Genomic DNA, 16061 nt, shown 5'->3' on the forward strand with positions numbered 1-16061 from the left:
CATACGTTTTTTTCCCTCAAGAAAAGGCGGATGCATTATATTCATGTGATATTTTAATGGTGTAATAAAGTGCCACACCTTAGCACACACACGGTCTACAGACTTTCAGCCATACTTTTACAAACAAACAAGCCTTAACAGTTATAAAACAGTCAAAGCAAATAAATGTTGTACCACTTACTGCTGCATTCACTGCATTCTTTACTTTCATCTTTCCTTATCATTTTTCCCGCTGTAAAGCAACCATGTAGTGGAACAGTTCACCATCTGTACTATTTACTTGGTCTGGTGACTTTTTACATACTGTTTATGGACATCTACTTAGGGGTCATCCATAATTTTCAGCATTTTCGAAAGCGTACAGAGCGTACGCTGGGGGGGAGGGGGTAAATCCAATACGTACGCTTTTTAATAATGTTGATATTAGTAGCACTATATAAAAATAATTCTAAATAATTTAGCATGCACATTCATTTTCAGTATCAAGATGGCAGAACGTGAGTTGCAGCTCGAGGCAGAGCAGTTTCTTCTTGAGCTCGCTAGGCATCCAGATAGTGTACACAAGTCACCAACTAATCAATACCAGCATTTCGTGAACGCCTTTGTTGTGACGAACGATACGAAAATGAAGAGGGCAGATGCGGTGAAGCGCGCAAGTAGAGTGGAAGGAGCGAGTTGTTTACAGCAAAGGGCACTATGTGGCAGCACTGAAGAAAGCTGCGCAACACTTGAAGTAGAACAGGACAAGGCGTATTGATTCATTTTTCAAGGTACAATATATAAACAGGCTATAAAACCACGTAGCTAGCTGTGCATTAGGTATACAGGTAGCCATGACTAGGCCATGTTGGGTAATAGCCAGGATCGCTTTCAGTAAAAACTGTTTTCACTGTACTAAAAGCACGTAGCTGCACAGTACTAAATGGCTAGATTGATAGGTTTAACACTATTTCATACATGCAGGATTGTAGCTTGCCAGGTAGCCGGTTTAATCTATAGAAGTAGTGTTTACAAATAGGTGACTTGCACAATGTATTGAACAACAGCTACCTATAACTTGTTTTCTTTGCAGACAAGCACAGTGAATGAAGAAACTGTAGCAGTAGAAGACGACGTCAGTAGTGGTGCTGAAGCTCATGATAATGTACAAAGTATTGTAACTCAGCAAGTTAGCACAGGTGCTTCAAGCTGTAGTACTGATGATAATTTGATGCATTATATTGAAGACAGCCAACAGATAACCATTTCTGTAATGTGCACATTTCCGTTATGTTTTACCAGTGAAGCTGACAAGCAGTGCCACACACGCCTGATACACAGTGGAACTAGGTCACGAGAGGAATCAGAATCTACTTCACAGTCAAAGAAGTCCAAAGTTATGGTGAAATTTATCCCACCAAATACCAACTTCAGAAACACCAGACTGAGCAAAATTACAAAATGGGAAGGGGAAGACCTAAAAAGAAATAAGTATATGACTGTCACACAGATTCACACATGTAAATAACTTCTTGTGTGATTGATCTGTCTGCATTTCCTAGTGTAAAAACAGCAGCAATAACTCTTAAAAACAATTTCATATGTGACATACACACATACATACATACAACAATTTATGATCGATATCAACATTTTTAATAGTACGCTTTTAGGTGGGGGGAAGGGGGTTATGGAAAAGAGTACTCTCTGTACTCTTGTGAAAATGCTGAAAATTATGGATGACCCCTTAGTTAACTATTAATCCCCCTTGTTTTACATTGTAGTGTTATGCATGTGTAATAAATGTAAGTTTTGTTCAGGGGCGTAGCCAAGGGTGGGCATGGGTGGGCATTTGCCCAACTATCACAGTTTCTTGCTCAACCATCACAAATTTTTGCCCAACCATCACAAGTAGCTTAAGATAAGATTCACGCGAGGCCGAGGATTCACAGCAGCACACAAAACAACCCTACTTTAATACTGTAAAGCGTAGATGCGTACCTCATTTGTTGAATCATGACTTCGAAGAAGGGATCGAGTTACATGGTGTATCACGTGATCCATTACGTGGAAAATCCCTTGGGAAGTCCCTATAATTACACTTTGTGTAAATGCATGTGCCATGTTCCTTGGTGAGGTTTAAATTCAAAATTTGAAATGGAGTTGAAGCGTAGCACACTATAGTTGTGGTATTGTATCTCTAAATCAGTGAGTGATAATCTTCAGTAGGATTCGGTGTGGATGGCACTGGCAGCAAAAAAAATCGTTTCAGTGAACTTGTCAAGCGTATTGTTTTGATAAGGAAAGTACCGTATAGCCTAACTTACTGCTGATGAAAGAAAATGGGAAAAAGTACTCTTCTAGATAACAATAATGGCATATGCAAATGAAGCTGGAAATGGAGAAAAGGTCAAGTCATTATGAAGTGTCACGTGAACAATTTGTACTGATTAATAATTGTACTGATTAATCGAGTTGTGGTTTACATCAAATTCATGCAAAATGTAAATTGGCTATTATAAGTCTGGGATGAAACTTTCTTGGCATGCTGATATTTGTGACAAGACTCATTATAGTTCATAAGTTAGCACCCCTGGCTTTCATTTGGGGCCATGTGGCGTTTGCTTGAAAAAGCATTACATGTCGATGTGATGGTTGGTCCGTAAGCTATACTGCCAGTTGATTGAAGTAAACATGTGTGGAACTGTTTACATTGTTGGTTCCTGTAGGTTCAGCAGTTTGATGTCGCGTGATGCTCGGCTACGACGATCGTTGGTGGATGTCTGCCCTACAAGTTTAATAGAATAGCATTATAGCTAGTAAATGTTTGTATGCATGCATGCGAGTAGCATTTGTTTACACTATAGCATAGGTAGCTGTAGGCCTTGTGTGCATACACTTTTCATATTTTTCTTTAATGTCTTACATGAAAGTGAGTGTGTTTCTTGTGTGTGTAGTTAAGTTGATTTTATGCCCAATGATCAAATATTGGCTGGCTACGCCTTTGGTTTTGTTGCTGCAATTGTATTGTGTGGTATACTATTGTACGTATGTCTCTGCCAAGGAGGAACGTCCATGGCTGATAGGTGGAGCATAAATTAACAATCCTGTTCTTTGCTATCATTAATCATTGATTGTGGGTTTCGATTAATTGGCAAACTATATCTCCGCTTCGTAACCGATACTGATACTCGTAAAACTACCTAATATCAGCTGTTACCAATAATTCAACCGATTATCGGTGCAACACTAAATAGCAATAACAGTAATATAGTTGCTAAACTGTAATGCAACAGTAATAGTTAAAGTTATTCAGTGTTGGGGTAGTTACTTACACTGCTGTTACTGCTGTTACATGTTTTTTTTTCAGAATCTTAACTTCGATCCCTATTCTACTTTTTAAAATTTACAATTTTTTGCCACCCCTAGTTACATAATGTATTGCATAAACAACGCATTACCCCCAAACACCGCTGTTACTGTTAAGTGAATAATAGTAAGATAATCAAACTTCTTAGTCTGTAGCGAGTATATGGTTACTATAAGTCTTTGAGAATTGGCCGTCAATGGGTTAATTAATAATACTTGAATCTTTTTAAATAATTGTCTCAAGGGAGTAGTTACTTTTTCAGTGTTGATGACTTACAGCCCATATACCTAATCTATGCCAGCTATAGCCCATGTATCAATTCACAGGCTTTCAATGCAGTCCCTGATAAAACATTATCGACTGCTCTCTTAAAGGTGACTGCTTTATTAGCACAGTTTAATCACTTTAGTGGAAAACAGTAAAGATATAAACAAGTTGATGTTGTGCTACTTCTAAAAACCTAGCACCATGTAGCAAACAAACAAACCTAACTGGAATTAATTAATAGCACACTAAACTAATATTTATATTGGGTTTTGCTTTGTTGCTACATACACAATTGAATCATAGTACCTAATTTGTATTTTGAAATATTTCATAATTCTGTTGCTAAGCACTGCTAAGGAAGCATACCTTGAACAAACCGTGAATTATTCGCGTATGTAAGTTATTTGTTTTGTTCACGTATGTATGGGCATGCCCCCATTTCAACTCAAAAGAAATGGTTTTACCCAGTAGTTTAGGAGGCTAGCTGCATTGTTTTTTGGCTGTGTGACTTCTGTAGAGTCCATTGGGAAAGGCCTTCAAGGCATTCTTATAAACACGATTCATCCATATTTCAAACTGGCATACATTAACCGCCTTAAACCAAAGTTTACCTTCCCGGAAGAACTGGAATTAATTAACAGTTAGGCTTAAGTCTGCTATGCTCCAAAATCTTCCTACTATTCTTTCTGGCAGTTCTTTTTTATTCACCTACTATTCCCAAAATTATTCCTGAATTCACCTATTATTCCCAAAATTATCCTTGGAATTTGTGCAAGAACAAGCAAATTAGTTAGAGTTTCTTCATAAGTGACTGCTATATTAGAATTACGGACTCGAAAGTGACTGTTCTTTTAGAGTAACTGACTGTTCTATTAGAGTATCTCAATCTTTTCAACCATTTTATGCTTGCACTAAGAGAAACCGATAATTTTACACTAATTATTCCTAGAACTCCTCCAATTATTCCAGAATATTCCCCAATTCTTTTCCCTACCTATAATGGCCGAAATTACACCAGCATAATAGACGTGTGCCTATTAATAGTGTATTAAACTAATATTTATTTTGGCTTGTTGCTACATAAAAATTGAACCATCACAGTAACTTAGTAATTTGTATTATGTAATTCATAAAATATTACCTAATTCTGTAATTACGTTGTTAAACACTGCTAAGCAGGCATAGCTCGAACAAACCACTTTAATGCACTACTAATGCACAGAACTATCTTCTTAACTGTTTAACAGTTTGTCTATAGCATTTTCATACATAAGTTCTCCAGGAAAAGCCTCAAAGCTGTTTTTCATTTTCATTTGTATATGTATGGGCATGTCCCCTTTTCAACTCGAAGGAATTCGTCATACATACTCAATAGCCTAGGAGGCTAGCTGTGTTGTTTTTCGGCTACTTGATGTCCGTAGAGCTTATTGGGGAAAGGCCTTCACCATGTCCTTATATTCTTGCTTCACCTGTATTTCAAACTAGCAAGTATTAGCTGCCCTTAAACCATAGCTTCCTATTCTATATGGTTTTATTTCTCACATAGAGGCCGTTTTTAGTGAACAAAGTTTTGGGTGTGGAAAGACAAACAAATATACAAACAAACATATATACATACATACACACATACATACAAACACAAACACTTTTCGGAAAATAATTTCAGTAAACCGCATGGTTTAAAAACTTCCAAGAGTACATTGTAGCAACATTCATATAAAGCAACTAAGGACCAAACAAATATATGAGACATTAATTATTATTATTATTATTATTATTATTGTGATTTTGCTGCTGAAAGACATGGATACAAACTGGGGGGTTGGTATAAAACTAAACTAGACTATAAAATACAGCAGCTGGTGTGCTGATAAGAGCTATCAGCACCCAATTATAAGTTAAGATTACAAGGGAGCAACTAAAAATTACAAGTAAACTAATTAATTAACAAAGGGGTAATTGGGGTGGAACTACACCTATGACAAGGACATACAACATGATAAGTACAGTAATTATTGTCATCAAAGTTTGAAGTGAACATGGCCCAGAAGATGTTGTTTAACTGTCTCTTTAGTGTTGCTATAGATAGATCTAGATTTAAAGGTGGCAGTACATTCCATAAACGTGGTAAACGGTTAAAATAAAGATGGTGGGAGGTGCTATATTTCGTATAATTATGAACTAGCTTGGAATGGGTTGATGATCTTGTAGAACTGTTGCTGTTAAAATGGACCCACTTGGAGATGTCAAAGTGTAAAGATGGATTCTTGATGGATTTAATAAAAAATAACAAGTCATTTAGTTCGTAAGTAAACATGAGGGGAAGCATCGACAACTTTAATAGTCTAGTTTTATAGGATGAAGTATAATCATTAAGAATGTACTTTGTGGCTCTCCGCTGAACCCTTTCCAAAAGCTGGATATCTTGAACAAGATTGGGTCGCCAGATTTGGGAGCAGTACATAAGTTGAGAACGCACCAAGGAGATGTATAATTGTTTCTTTGTCAAGATACAGTTGGTTGTAAAACTACGACGGATTAAGCCTAGCTGTTTGTAGGCTCTGGACACAACCATATTACAATGAGCAGACCAGGAGAAGTCAGTAGATATCATGATCCCAAGGTCTTTAATCAGTTCTGTCGATTCAATATTGTTATTGTTGAGGAAGTACTGAGCAGTACTATTATTGTTGCACCAAAAGTGTAAAACAGCACATTTGGAGCAATTAAATGATAAATTACGCAACACGGACCAGTTGCTGGCTATGTTAAGGTCCTCTTGTATAATGTTGAAGTCTTCAGCAGTCTTAGCTGTATGTATACACTTGGTGTCGTCAGCAAATAAAAAGGGCAGTAATTCTTTTAATAGCGAAGGAAAATCATTGATGTAAAGAATGAACAAAAGAGGACCAAGGATGCTGCCTTGTGGTACTCCTGATAATACAGGTAGCACCTCTGAAATAGAATTGTTAATACGTACTCGTTGTTGTCTGTTGAGAAGATAAGCCTGAAACCAATTCCACAGGTCACCGCGAATTCCCAGGGACCATAACCTGGTCAATAAGTCATTGTGGGGAACAGAGTCGAATGCTTTTCTTATATCAAGATATATTACATCAATGGGAGTGGATAATTCATGAGCTTCAATTACAGAGTTGATAAAGAGGAGTAGTTGTTGTAATGATGACCTGCCTCTAACAAAACCAAATTGTAATGGTGAAACAAGCTTGATTACTTTGTCAACTATCTTGTTGTACACTAATCTTTCCAAAATTTTTGAAAGAATACAAAGCAGTGAAATTGGACGATAATTTTTTATGTCTGTCTTCGGACCTGACTTGTGTATGGGAACTATAAGATGAGTCTGCCACTCATTAGGAAGAGAGCATGAAGTGATGGACAAGTTAATTAAATGATGGACAATAGGAGTAATTGGACCAGCACACTGTTTCAGTACCTCAGGGCTCATGGCATCAATCCCAGCTGCTTTACTAGCATCCAAGGAAGACAGACATTCAAAAACTTCCTCAGGTTGGATATCAATTGAGGACATAGCAGGTATGTCAGAAGGGTTGTCTGCAGTCTGTGGTTGGTCCATAAAACTTTTGGTAAAAACTGAGTGAAAGTATTTATTAAAACCATTGGCTATACCAAGATCATCATTACAAGAATCAGAGTCAAGCGACATGGCTGCTGGAATAGACCGATTGTTTTTAAGGCTTGAGATAAATTTATAAATTCTATTGGAGTTTGATGAAGAATATTGTTCCACTAGAGAGGATTCATAGGCTTGCCTTGAAGATGTTATGAGCTGTTGTAGGTTTTCCTCAGCTGATTTCAGAGTAGATTTATTGTGTTCTGTTGGATTACGTTTAACCTTTTTACGTATTGTGTGTAATTTGTTCAGATAGTGTTGTATTTCCGAAGTAAACCACTGGGGCCTATTGGGCGGACGTTGTTGTTTCTTTGGGATGTACTTGTCCATAGATTCATGTAATAGGTCCTTCAACCTTGCCCAAGCAATCTCAATGTTATCAGAATAGAAAATGGCATCAGCATTATTGAATGCAATAAATTGATTTAGGCCCAACCAGTCTGCTTTATTCAAGTTGTATGTAAGTTGCTTTCCATTTCTAGAGCTATGATGGTGAACAGAAGCATGAATAGAAAATGTTATTATAAAATGGTCAGATTGTAGTGGAAATCAGTGAGGGGATGAACGACTAAGTCATTGATCAAGTCAGTATCACTGGTAATTACTAAATCCAAAATATTTCCATGAATGTGTGTGGGCACAGTAACATGCTGGAACAAGTTGTGATCAATTATAAGATCACAGAGGCGGTCAGAACTGTCAGCAGTAGAGGCAAAAGTTTGCCAGTCTATATCTGGAGCATTAAAATCACCGAGCAAAATGACATCCCCTGAGCAACTTAATGTTGTGATATAGGAGTAAAGGTCTTGAACATGATCAGTTTTGTAATTGGGTGGCAAATAGACAGCACAGATAATTAAGTTATGATGGGAGTGAACTGAAATTGTTACTATTTCTAGATTATCTGGAGAAGCAAGTTCAGTGGTTTTAAAGGTAGATTTCACTGCTAGCATGACACCCCCACCTTTGGAACAACGGTCTTTCCTGTATATGGTATAGCCAGTGGGGAGAATCTCATTGTTGTAAATGTAATCATGAAGCCAAGTTTCAGATATTACAATAAGACTAAAGTCTTGTGTATATATGAAAGATTGAAAATTTCTCAGTTTGTTAACAATACTACGTGAGTTCCACAAACAAGCAGTTAATTTCAAATGCTTGCTAATTTGATTTACAGGCAACAAGGGAGTAGCACCTCTGAGGGTGCTACCCAGACTGGTCATTTGACACAGAAGCAGCTGAGCTAGCAACAGAAGAAGTGCCAAGAGATGAGTGAGTAGTGTCCATATCTTGAGCTCGGACTGATACTATTTGACCTTTACGTATCACTATGTTTCGCTCACCAGCATCTCTGCGACTATGTAGTTCAGCTCTTAGATTCTTCTGTTGTTGTCTTTCTTGAGGAGAAAGATCAGGGGTGATGAAAACCGTACGTAGTTGATCACTTTTGCATTGGCGAAGGTTTTTGGCTTTAGAAAGTAGTTGTCTCTTAACCTGAGAGTTGCACACCTCTACCTTAAGTAGGCGTGATCTTGACTCCACTGGACGACCCAGACGGATGGCATTGACTACTTCCAGGTGCTCAAACCCTAATTCTTTGGCGAGAGTGTAGATAAATTTGAGATCATCTTCTCTTCTTGTGGACGCTTCAGAGTGAGTGGATTCTGGGACTTTATGAAAGATGAGATTAAGCTTGCGTTGCTCGCGTTGCCTGTATTCGTCAACTGCCCTGAGAGCCAACACATCTGGAGTTGTGACTTTACTAGTAACATTAATGGCCTGTGGAGAGTCAACAACACTACAGGATTTCGTTATCTTACTTAAACTGTTTGTCAAACTGGTTAATTGAGACTCCAAGGCTTTCAGACGGGACTCTATCTCACATTGTTGGCCTTGTGGGTTCACTTGCGGGGATGTGGCATCCTTAGGACGCCGCAAAATTGTGGGCTCACATTTTGCACAAAACCAGTGCAGTGATTTAAATTCATGTAAAACAGCAAACATTTTATCACAAACGTTTTGGCATGCACAGCAATACCACTGCTCACAACATTCACATTCCAACATTTGTTCAACAGACTTACTGCATTGTGAGCAAGTGCAATTATCCTCCGCATCATCGTCTGCCCTTGTAACAGTTAGCTGCTTGACAGTGGCTTCACTGGCGTCATAGGGGTTAGGCTGCTTCTTCTTGCGCCTAGTTTTAGGCATTTTTCTTTGTAGTGCACACCAGACCGCCGCGAAAGTGTAGAAACACAGACACTGTTGTAGCTAACACTTGAGTTGTCACTTGCCTGGAGTGATACTTTCCACGGGTATCACAAAAACGGTAATAGAGAATGAAGCGGAAAGGGTAAATCAACAAGAGAATAGTGAAGCTCCAATCACGGCGCGCGTAAATTCATACAGTATTAATGTTGCAAGAGCCCAAAGAATTACCAAAACAGTAAATAATAGCCATAGATTGCCATAGATTTCCATATAGTATCAGGTGTGGAAGATGCCAACTTTAATCAAGTGCTGAAAGCATTAAAACCAAGGTACAATTGTCCCAACAGGAAATATTTGTTATCCCAAAGATCTCTGGTGGAATGAAGATCTAATCCAAAACAGCCAAGCTGTAAAAAAAGTGTGCGGCCCTCAGAAAGGCTATGGTGAAAAAAGATGTGAAATCCAAGGTGGCGGCCAAGAAATGGCTGTGATGGTAGGTTAATGGTAAAAATTTTAATAAAGACAATTCAGGTGAATTTTTGTGCCGCTTCACAAAATTTACCTAAATTGTCATTATTAAAATTTTTACCATTAACCTACCATCACAGCCATTTCTTGGCCGCCACCTTGGATTTCACATCTTTTTTCACCATAGCCTTTCTGAGGGCCGCACACTTTTTTTACAGCTTGGCTGTTTTGGATTAGATTTCATTTCTTTTTGTATTTGTATACCAGCTTTGGGACTTTTTTAACCTACGTTTTTTTCTTTACTACAGGAAGAAGAAAAGATGAAGTAGATGTACTTTAAATATTTTATCAGTAAATGTACAAATTATATATACTGTATAATACATATTTGACCGCATTTGCGAAAAGGGGTCTTCCACACACATCCAATTTGCCAACTTTGACAATTGATAACTTCAGATTGGAAAGAGCTATTGCCTTGATATTTGGGCAGTGGTGAGCACCACTATAGCTGAATACATGGTGAAAGGTTAATATGTTACTTGAACACTGAGTTATGGTCTCCAACGTTTATGGAATTGGATGTGTGTGGAAGACCCCTTTTCGCAAATCCGGTCACATATATTGATTACAGAAATCTCCATGGTGGTTTCTTTGTAACTGAACACTCTACAAGGTGACTTCTTCTAATTGCTCTCTCTACAGGGTGAATTGTTTGTAGCTGAACGATCTACAAGGTAACTTCTTCTAGCTGATCTCTCTACAGGGTGATGTGTTTGTAGCTGAATTTTGTATAGGTGATTTGTTTGCAGCTGAGCTCTTTACAGAATGGTTTCTTTGTAGCTGAACTCTCTAAAAGGTAACTTCTTCTAACTGATCTTTCTACAGGGCAATTTGTTTCTGGCAGAATTTTCTACAGGGTGATTTCTTTGCAGTTGAACTCTCTACATGGTGGTTTCTTTGTAGCTGAACTCTCTACAAGGCAATTTCTTCTAGCTGATCTCTCTACAGGGAGATTTGTTCGTAGTTGAAATCTGTACAGGTGATTTGTTTGCAGCTGAGCTCTTTACAAAATGGTTTCTTTGTAGCTGAACTCTCTACAGGGTGATTTGTTTGTAGCTGAAATCCCTACAAGGTAACTTCTTCTAGCTTATCTCTCTACAGGGTGATTTGTTTGTAGCTGAACTCTCTACAGGTGATTTGTTTGTAGCTGAACTCTCTACAAGGCGATACTTCTAGGTGATCTCTCTACAGGATTCCTTGTTTCTAACTGAACTCTCAACAGGGTGATCTGTTCATAGCTGAACTTTCTACTGGGTGATTTGTTTGCAGCTGAACTCTCTAAATGGTGGTTTCTTTGTAGCTGAACTCTCTACAATGTGACTTCTTCTAGCTGAACTCTCTACAAGGTGACTTGTTTCTAGCTGATCTCTCTACAGGGTGACTTGTTTCTAGCTGAACTCTCTACAGGTGATTTGTTTGTAGCTGAACTCTCTACATGGTGGTTTCGTTGTAGCTGAACTCTCTACAAGGTAACTTCTTCTAGCTGATCTTTTTACACTGCATATTTGTTTGTAGCTGAGTTCTCTACAGGGTGATTTGTTTGCAGCTGAACTCTCTACATGGGAGTTTCATTGTAGCTGAACTCTCTACAATGTGACTTCTTCTAGCTGAACTCTCTACAGGGTGACTTGTTTCTAGCTGAACTCTCTACAGGTGATTTGTTTGCAGCTGAACTCTCTACATGGTGGTTTCTTTGTAGCTGAACTCTCTACAAGGTAACTTCTTCTAGCCGATCTTTCTACAAGGTGATTGAGTTTTTTGCAGCTGAACTCTTTACATGGTGGTTGCTTTGTAGCTGAACTCTCTAAAAGGTGACTTCTTCTAGCTGAACTCTCTACAGGATGATTTGTTTGCAGCTGAACTCTCTACGTGGTAGTTTCTTTGTAGCTGAACTCTCTACAATGTGACTTCTTCTAGCTGAACTCTCTACAGGGTGACTTGTTTTTAGCTGATCTCTCTACAGGGTGACTTGTTTCTAGCTGAACTCTCTACAGGTGATTTGTTTGCAGCTGAACTCTCTACATGGTGGTTTCTTTGTAGCTGAACTCTCTACAAGGTAACTTCTTCTAGCCGATCTTTCTACAAGGTGATTGAGTTTTTTGCAGCTGAACTCTTTACATGGTGGTTGCTTTGTAGCTGAACTCTCTAAAAGGTGACTTCTTCTAGCTGAACTCTCTACAGGATGATTTGTTTGCAGCTGAACTCTCTACGTGGTAGTTTCTTTGTAGCTGAACTCTCTACAATGTGACTTCTTCTAGCTGAACTCTCTACAGGGTGACTTGTTTTTAGCTGATCTCTCTACAGGGTGACTTGTTTCTAGCTGAACTCTCTACAGGTGATTTGTTTGCAGCTGAACTCTCTACATGGTGGTTTCTTTGTAGCTGAACTCTCTACAAGGTAACTTCTTCTAGCTGATCTTTCTACAGGGTGATTTGTTTGTAGCTGAATTCTCTACAGGGTGATTTATTTGCAGCTGAACTCTCTACAAGGTGACTTCTTCTAGCTGAACTCTCTACAGAGTGATTGATTTTTTTTGCAGCTGAACTCTCTACATGGTAGTTTCTTTGTAACTTAACTCTCTACAGGGTGATTTGTTTGTAGCTGAACTCTCTACAGGGTGATCTGTTCATAGCTGAACTCCCTATAAGGTAACTTCTTCTAGCTAATCTTTCTACAGGGCAATTTGTTTGTAGCTGAGTTCTCTACAGGGTGATTTGTTTGCAGCTGAACTCTACATGGTAGTTTCTTTGTAGCTCTACAATGTGACTTCTTCTAGCTGAACTCTCTACAAGGTGACTTTTTTCTAGCTGATCTCTCTACAGGGTGACTTGTTTCTAGCTGAACTCTCTACAGGTGATTTGTTTGCAGCTGAACTCTCTACATGGTTTATTTCTTTGTAACTGAACTCCCTGCAAGGTGACTTCTTCTAGCTGATCTCTCTACAGGGAGATTTGTTTGTAGCTTAACTCTCTACAGGTGATTTGTTTGCAGCTGAACTCTCTACATGATGGTTTCTTTGTAGCTGAACTCTCTACAAGGTAATTTCTTCTAGCTGATCTCTCTACAGGCCGATTTGTTTGTAGCTGAACTCTCTACATGATGGTTTCTTTGTAGCTGAACTCTCTACTAGGTGATTTCTTCTATAGCTGATCTTTCTACAGGGTGATTTGTTTGTAGTTGAACTCTCTACATGATGGTTTCTTTGTAGCTGAACTCTCTACAAGGTAACTTCTTCTAGCTGATCTCTCTACAGGACAATTTGTTTGTACCTGAACTCTCACATGATTGTTTCTTTGAAGCTGAACTCTCTACAAGATGATTTCTTCTAGCTGATCTTTCTACAGGGTGATTTGTTTGTAGCAGAACTCTCTACAAGGAAACTTCTTCTAGCTGATCTCTCTACAGGGAGATTTGTTTGTAGCTGAACTCTCTATACATGATTTGTTTGCAGCTGAATTCTCTACATGATGGTTTCTTTGTAGCTGAACTCTCTACAAGGTAACTTCTTCTAGCTGATCTCTTTACAGGGTGAATTGTTTGTAGCTGAACGATCTACAAGGTAACTTCTTCTTACTTATCTCTCTACAGGGTGATTTGTTTGTAGCTGAACTCTCTACAAGGAAACCTCTTTTAACTGAACTCTGTACAGGGTGAATTGTTTGTAGCTGAACTATCTACAAGGTAACTTCTTCTAGCTGATCTCTCTACAGGATATTTGTTTGTAGCTGAACTATCTACAAGGTAACTTCTTCTAGCTGATCTCTCTACAGGGTGATTTGTTTGTAGCTGAATTCTGTATAGGTGATTTGTTTGCAGCTGAGCTCTTTACAGAATGGTTTCTTTGTAGCTGAACTCTCTACAAGGTAACTTCTTCTAGCTGATGTGTCTACAGGGTCACTAGTTTGTAGCTGAATTCTCTACATGGTGGTTTCTTTGTAACTGAACTATCTACAAGGTGACATCTTCTAGCTGATCTTTCAACAGGGTGATTTGTTTGTAACTGAACTCTGTACAAGAAAACTTCTTCTAACTGATGTCTGAACAGGGTGAATTGTTTGTAGCTGAACTCTCTACAGGGTGATTTGTTTGTAGCTGATCTCTATACAGGTTACTTATTTCTAACTGATCTATTGAATTCTGTTCAGGGTGACTGCTCTATTAGGATGACTGCTCTATTAGAGTATCTCGATCTCGCACTTGCTACACCAAGTTGGATTTCGTGTTATAACTCCATGGTTTTAAGTCTGATTCTTCTACACCATTGAAGAGCCTTTCTAAGATGATAACTCCATCTGTACAGCGATTTTCAAAGCATTACCCCAAGTGGTTTATCTGGTAGGCGTGGCAAGCATAATAATAATAATAATAATAAAATAAAAAAATTTAAAATTAGCTAATCTCGATTGCGTAATTGTTACACACTGTTGATTTTTTCGCTGTATCTTCCTGGTTTTTAGCTCGATTTCTTTCAAACCACAAAAGGTTTGAGGTTCAATAGTTAACCTATTCACCCACCGATTTTCTGCTTCTTCCCATACGCGGTTTACCCTGTAGGCGTGACAACATATTGGTGTTATTTTTCGTGCATAATCGCTCATAACTCTTTGCCTGTTTATGGTATTCCAGCCAAAGTTGGTACCGAGATGCGCCTTTATACCCCCCTTCTGTGTGCCAAATTTCAAGGCAATCGGATAACGCGTTCGCGTTTTATAGCAGTTTTTGTAAGTGTGCGAAAAGAGGAAGAAAAATAAGAAGAAAAAAAAACGAAGAAACTAAGCCAATTTTTGAAGTCGCATATCTCAGGAATGCCTGAAGCGATTTCGCTCAAATTTGGAATGTGGAGTGCTGAAGGTGGAGGGAATCTACACAGCAAAATTTGTCTTGTTTCATCAAGGCAGCACAGAGCTACGGAGGTGCGAAAATTGCGTTTTCTTTCTTCCTGTCAATATACTCACGGGGTTGTGCGCCGGCTTCTTGGGCCGCACGACACACTACCGTGTGTCTTGATAAGGTCAGAAACCACTAGTGGTTAACTTAACTACTAATACCTGGAGCTGCAGTCAAAATGATACATCATTGCTGACAAGGCTTTTATTAAAGTTTCTGTTGTACTGCATGTACAAGTACTGGAAACGGCTCACAGTGGTGAATATATACAGTAGCTGGAAGAATTTCTAACGTAGAACTGGAATATCCCACAGGAACATGCATACTTAACAGTTTCCCTAGCACACTCAGGTTGAATTTGCTCACTCATTACAGCTAGTTGTGAAGGGCAGGTTTCGTCTCAGAAAGCAACAGCTGACATAACTGCTATTTGTACGTTTAAAGTTTGTATGACAATACCACCTGCAATGGAGTTTTAAAATTCAACACTATGTATAATAATTTTGGATGTGTGCAACAACACAACTAGTGTTAAACTGTAAAATTCAATACTTCTACAGAGTATATGTACATACATGTGTTTGGTATATATTTTTCATAAAAATATTACTAAACCAGGTGCACACTGCACATCTGGTCTTCAAAAGGACATCTGTGTGTCTGCATGTTTGTAGAAATGATAAAATGTTTAAGATTAAAAGACACCTGTTCTGTGAATGAAAGCTTATGGACTTTATTAAACACCAGTGAGGGCTAGCCATGTTTACCTGAAAACATGTAGCCCTTCTATGAAAACATTAACAGGCCCTTTTCTGAGTGCTCTATGGTGTTGTAAGGACAAAAACTCTCATCACTGGTCTCACATAACATACATGAATGATGAACTTTGACCTAAATGATGGGTGTGACCCACAACAAATTGCTCCATACTGAAGTGTAGCCACTGGTACTAGCTAAAGAATTTGTGTAAGATAAATGTAATGGAGAAAGCATGTGTAATACAACAGCATATGTGACCGTCTCAGCAAAAACCTGACTTGTTCGTACAATTTAATTTTTTTTTAATTCACTCAGCAACATCAGCAGTGTCCAAGGAATGCACCACCACAGTTTCAGCCTTCTGTAGTGTGTAGTTTTGGAATTGTAGCAATAGACAGTAGG

The 16061-nt window shown here is 38.4% G+C and overlaps 1 protein-coding gene across 2 annotated transcripts in view; it reads right to left on the reverse strand.

Moving 5' to 3' along the window:
* LOC136260531 (uncharacterized) overlaps positions 1-16061 on the reverse strand; it is a 106286-nt gene that overhangs the window by 61588 nt on the left and 28637 nt on the right. The gene's annotated exons all lie outside the window — the stretch shown is intronic.

This window comes from Dysidea avara, chromosome 7, assembly GCF_963678975.1.
Source record: "Dysidea avara chromosome 7, odDysAvar1.4, whole genome shotgun sequence".
NCBI lineage: Eukaryota > Metazoa > Porifera > Demospongiae > Dictyoceratida > Dysideidae > Dysidea > Dysidea avara.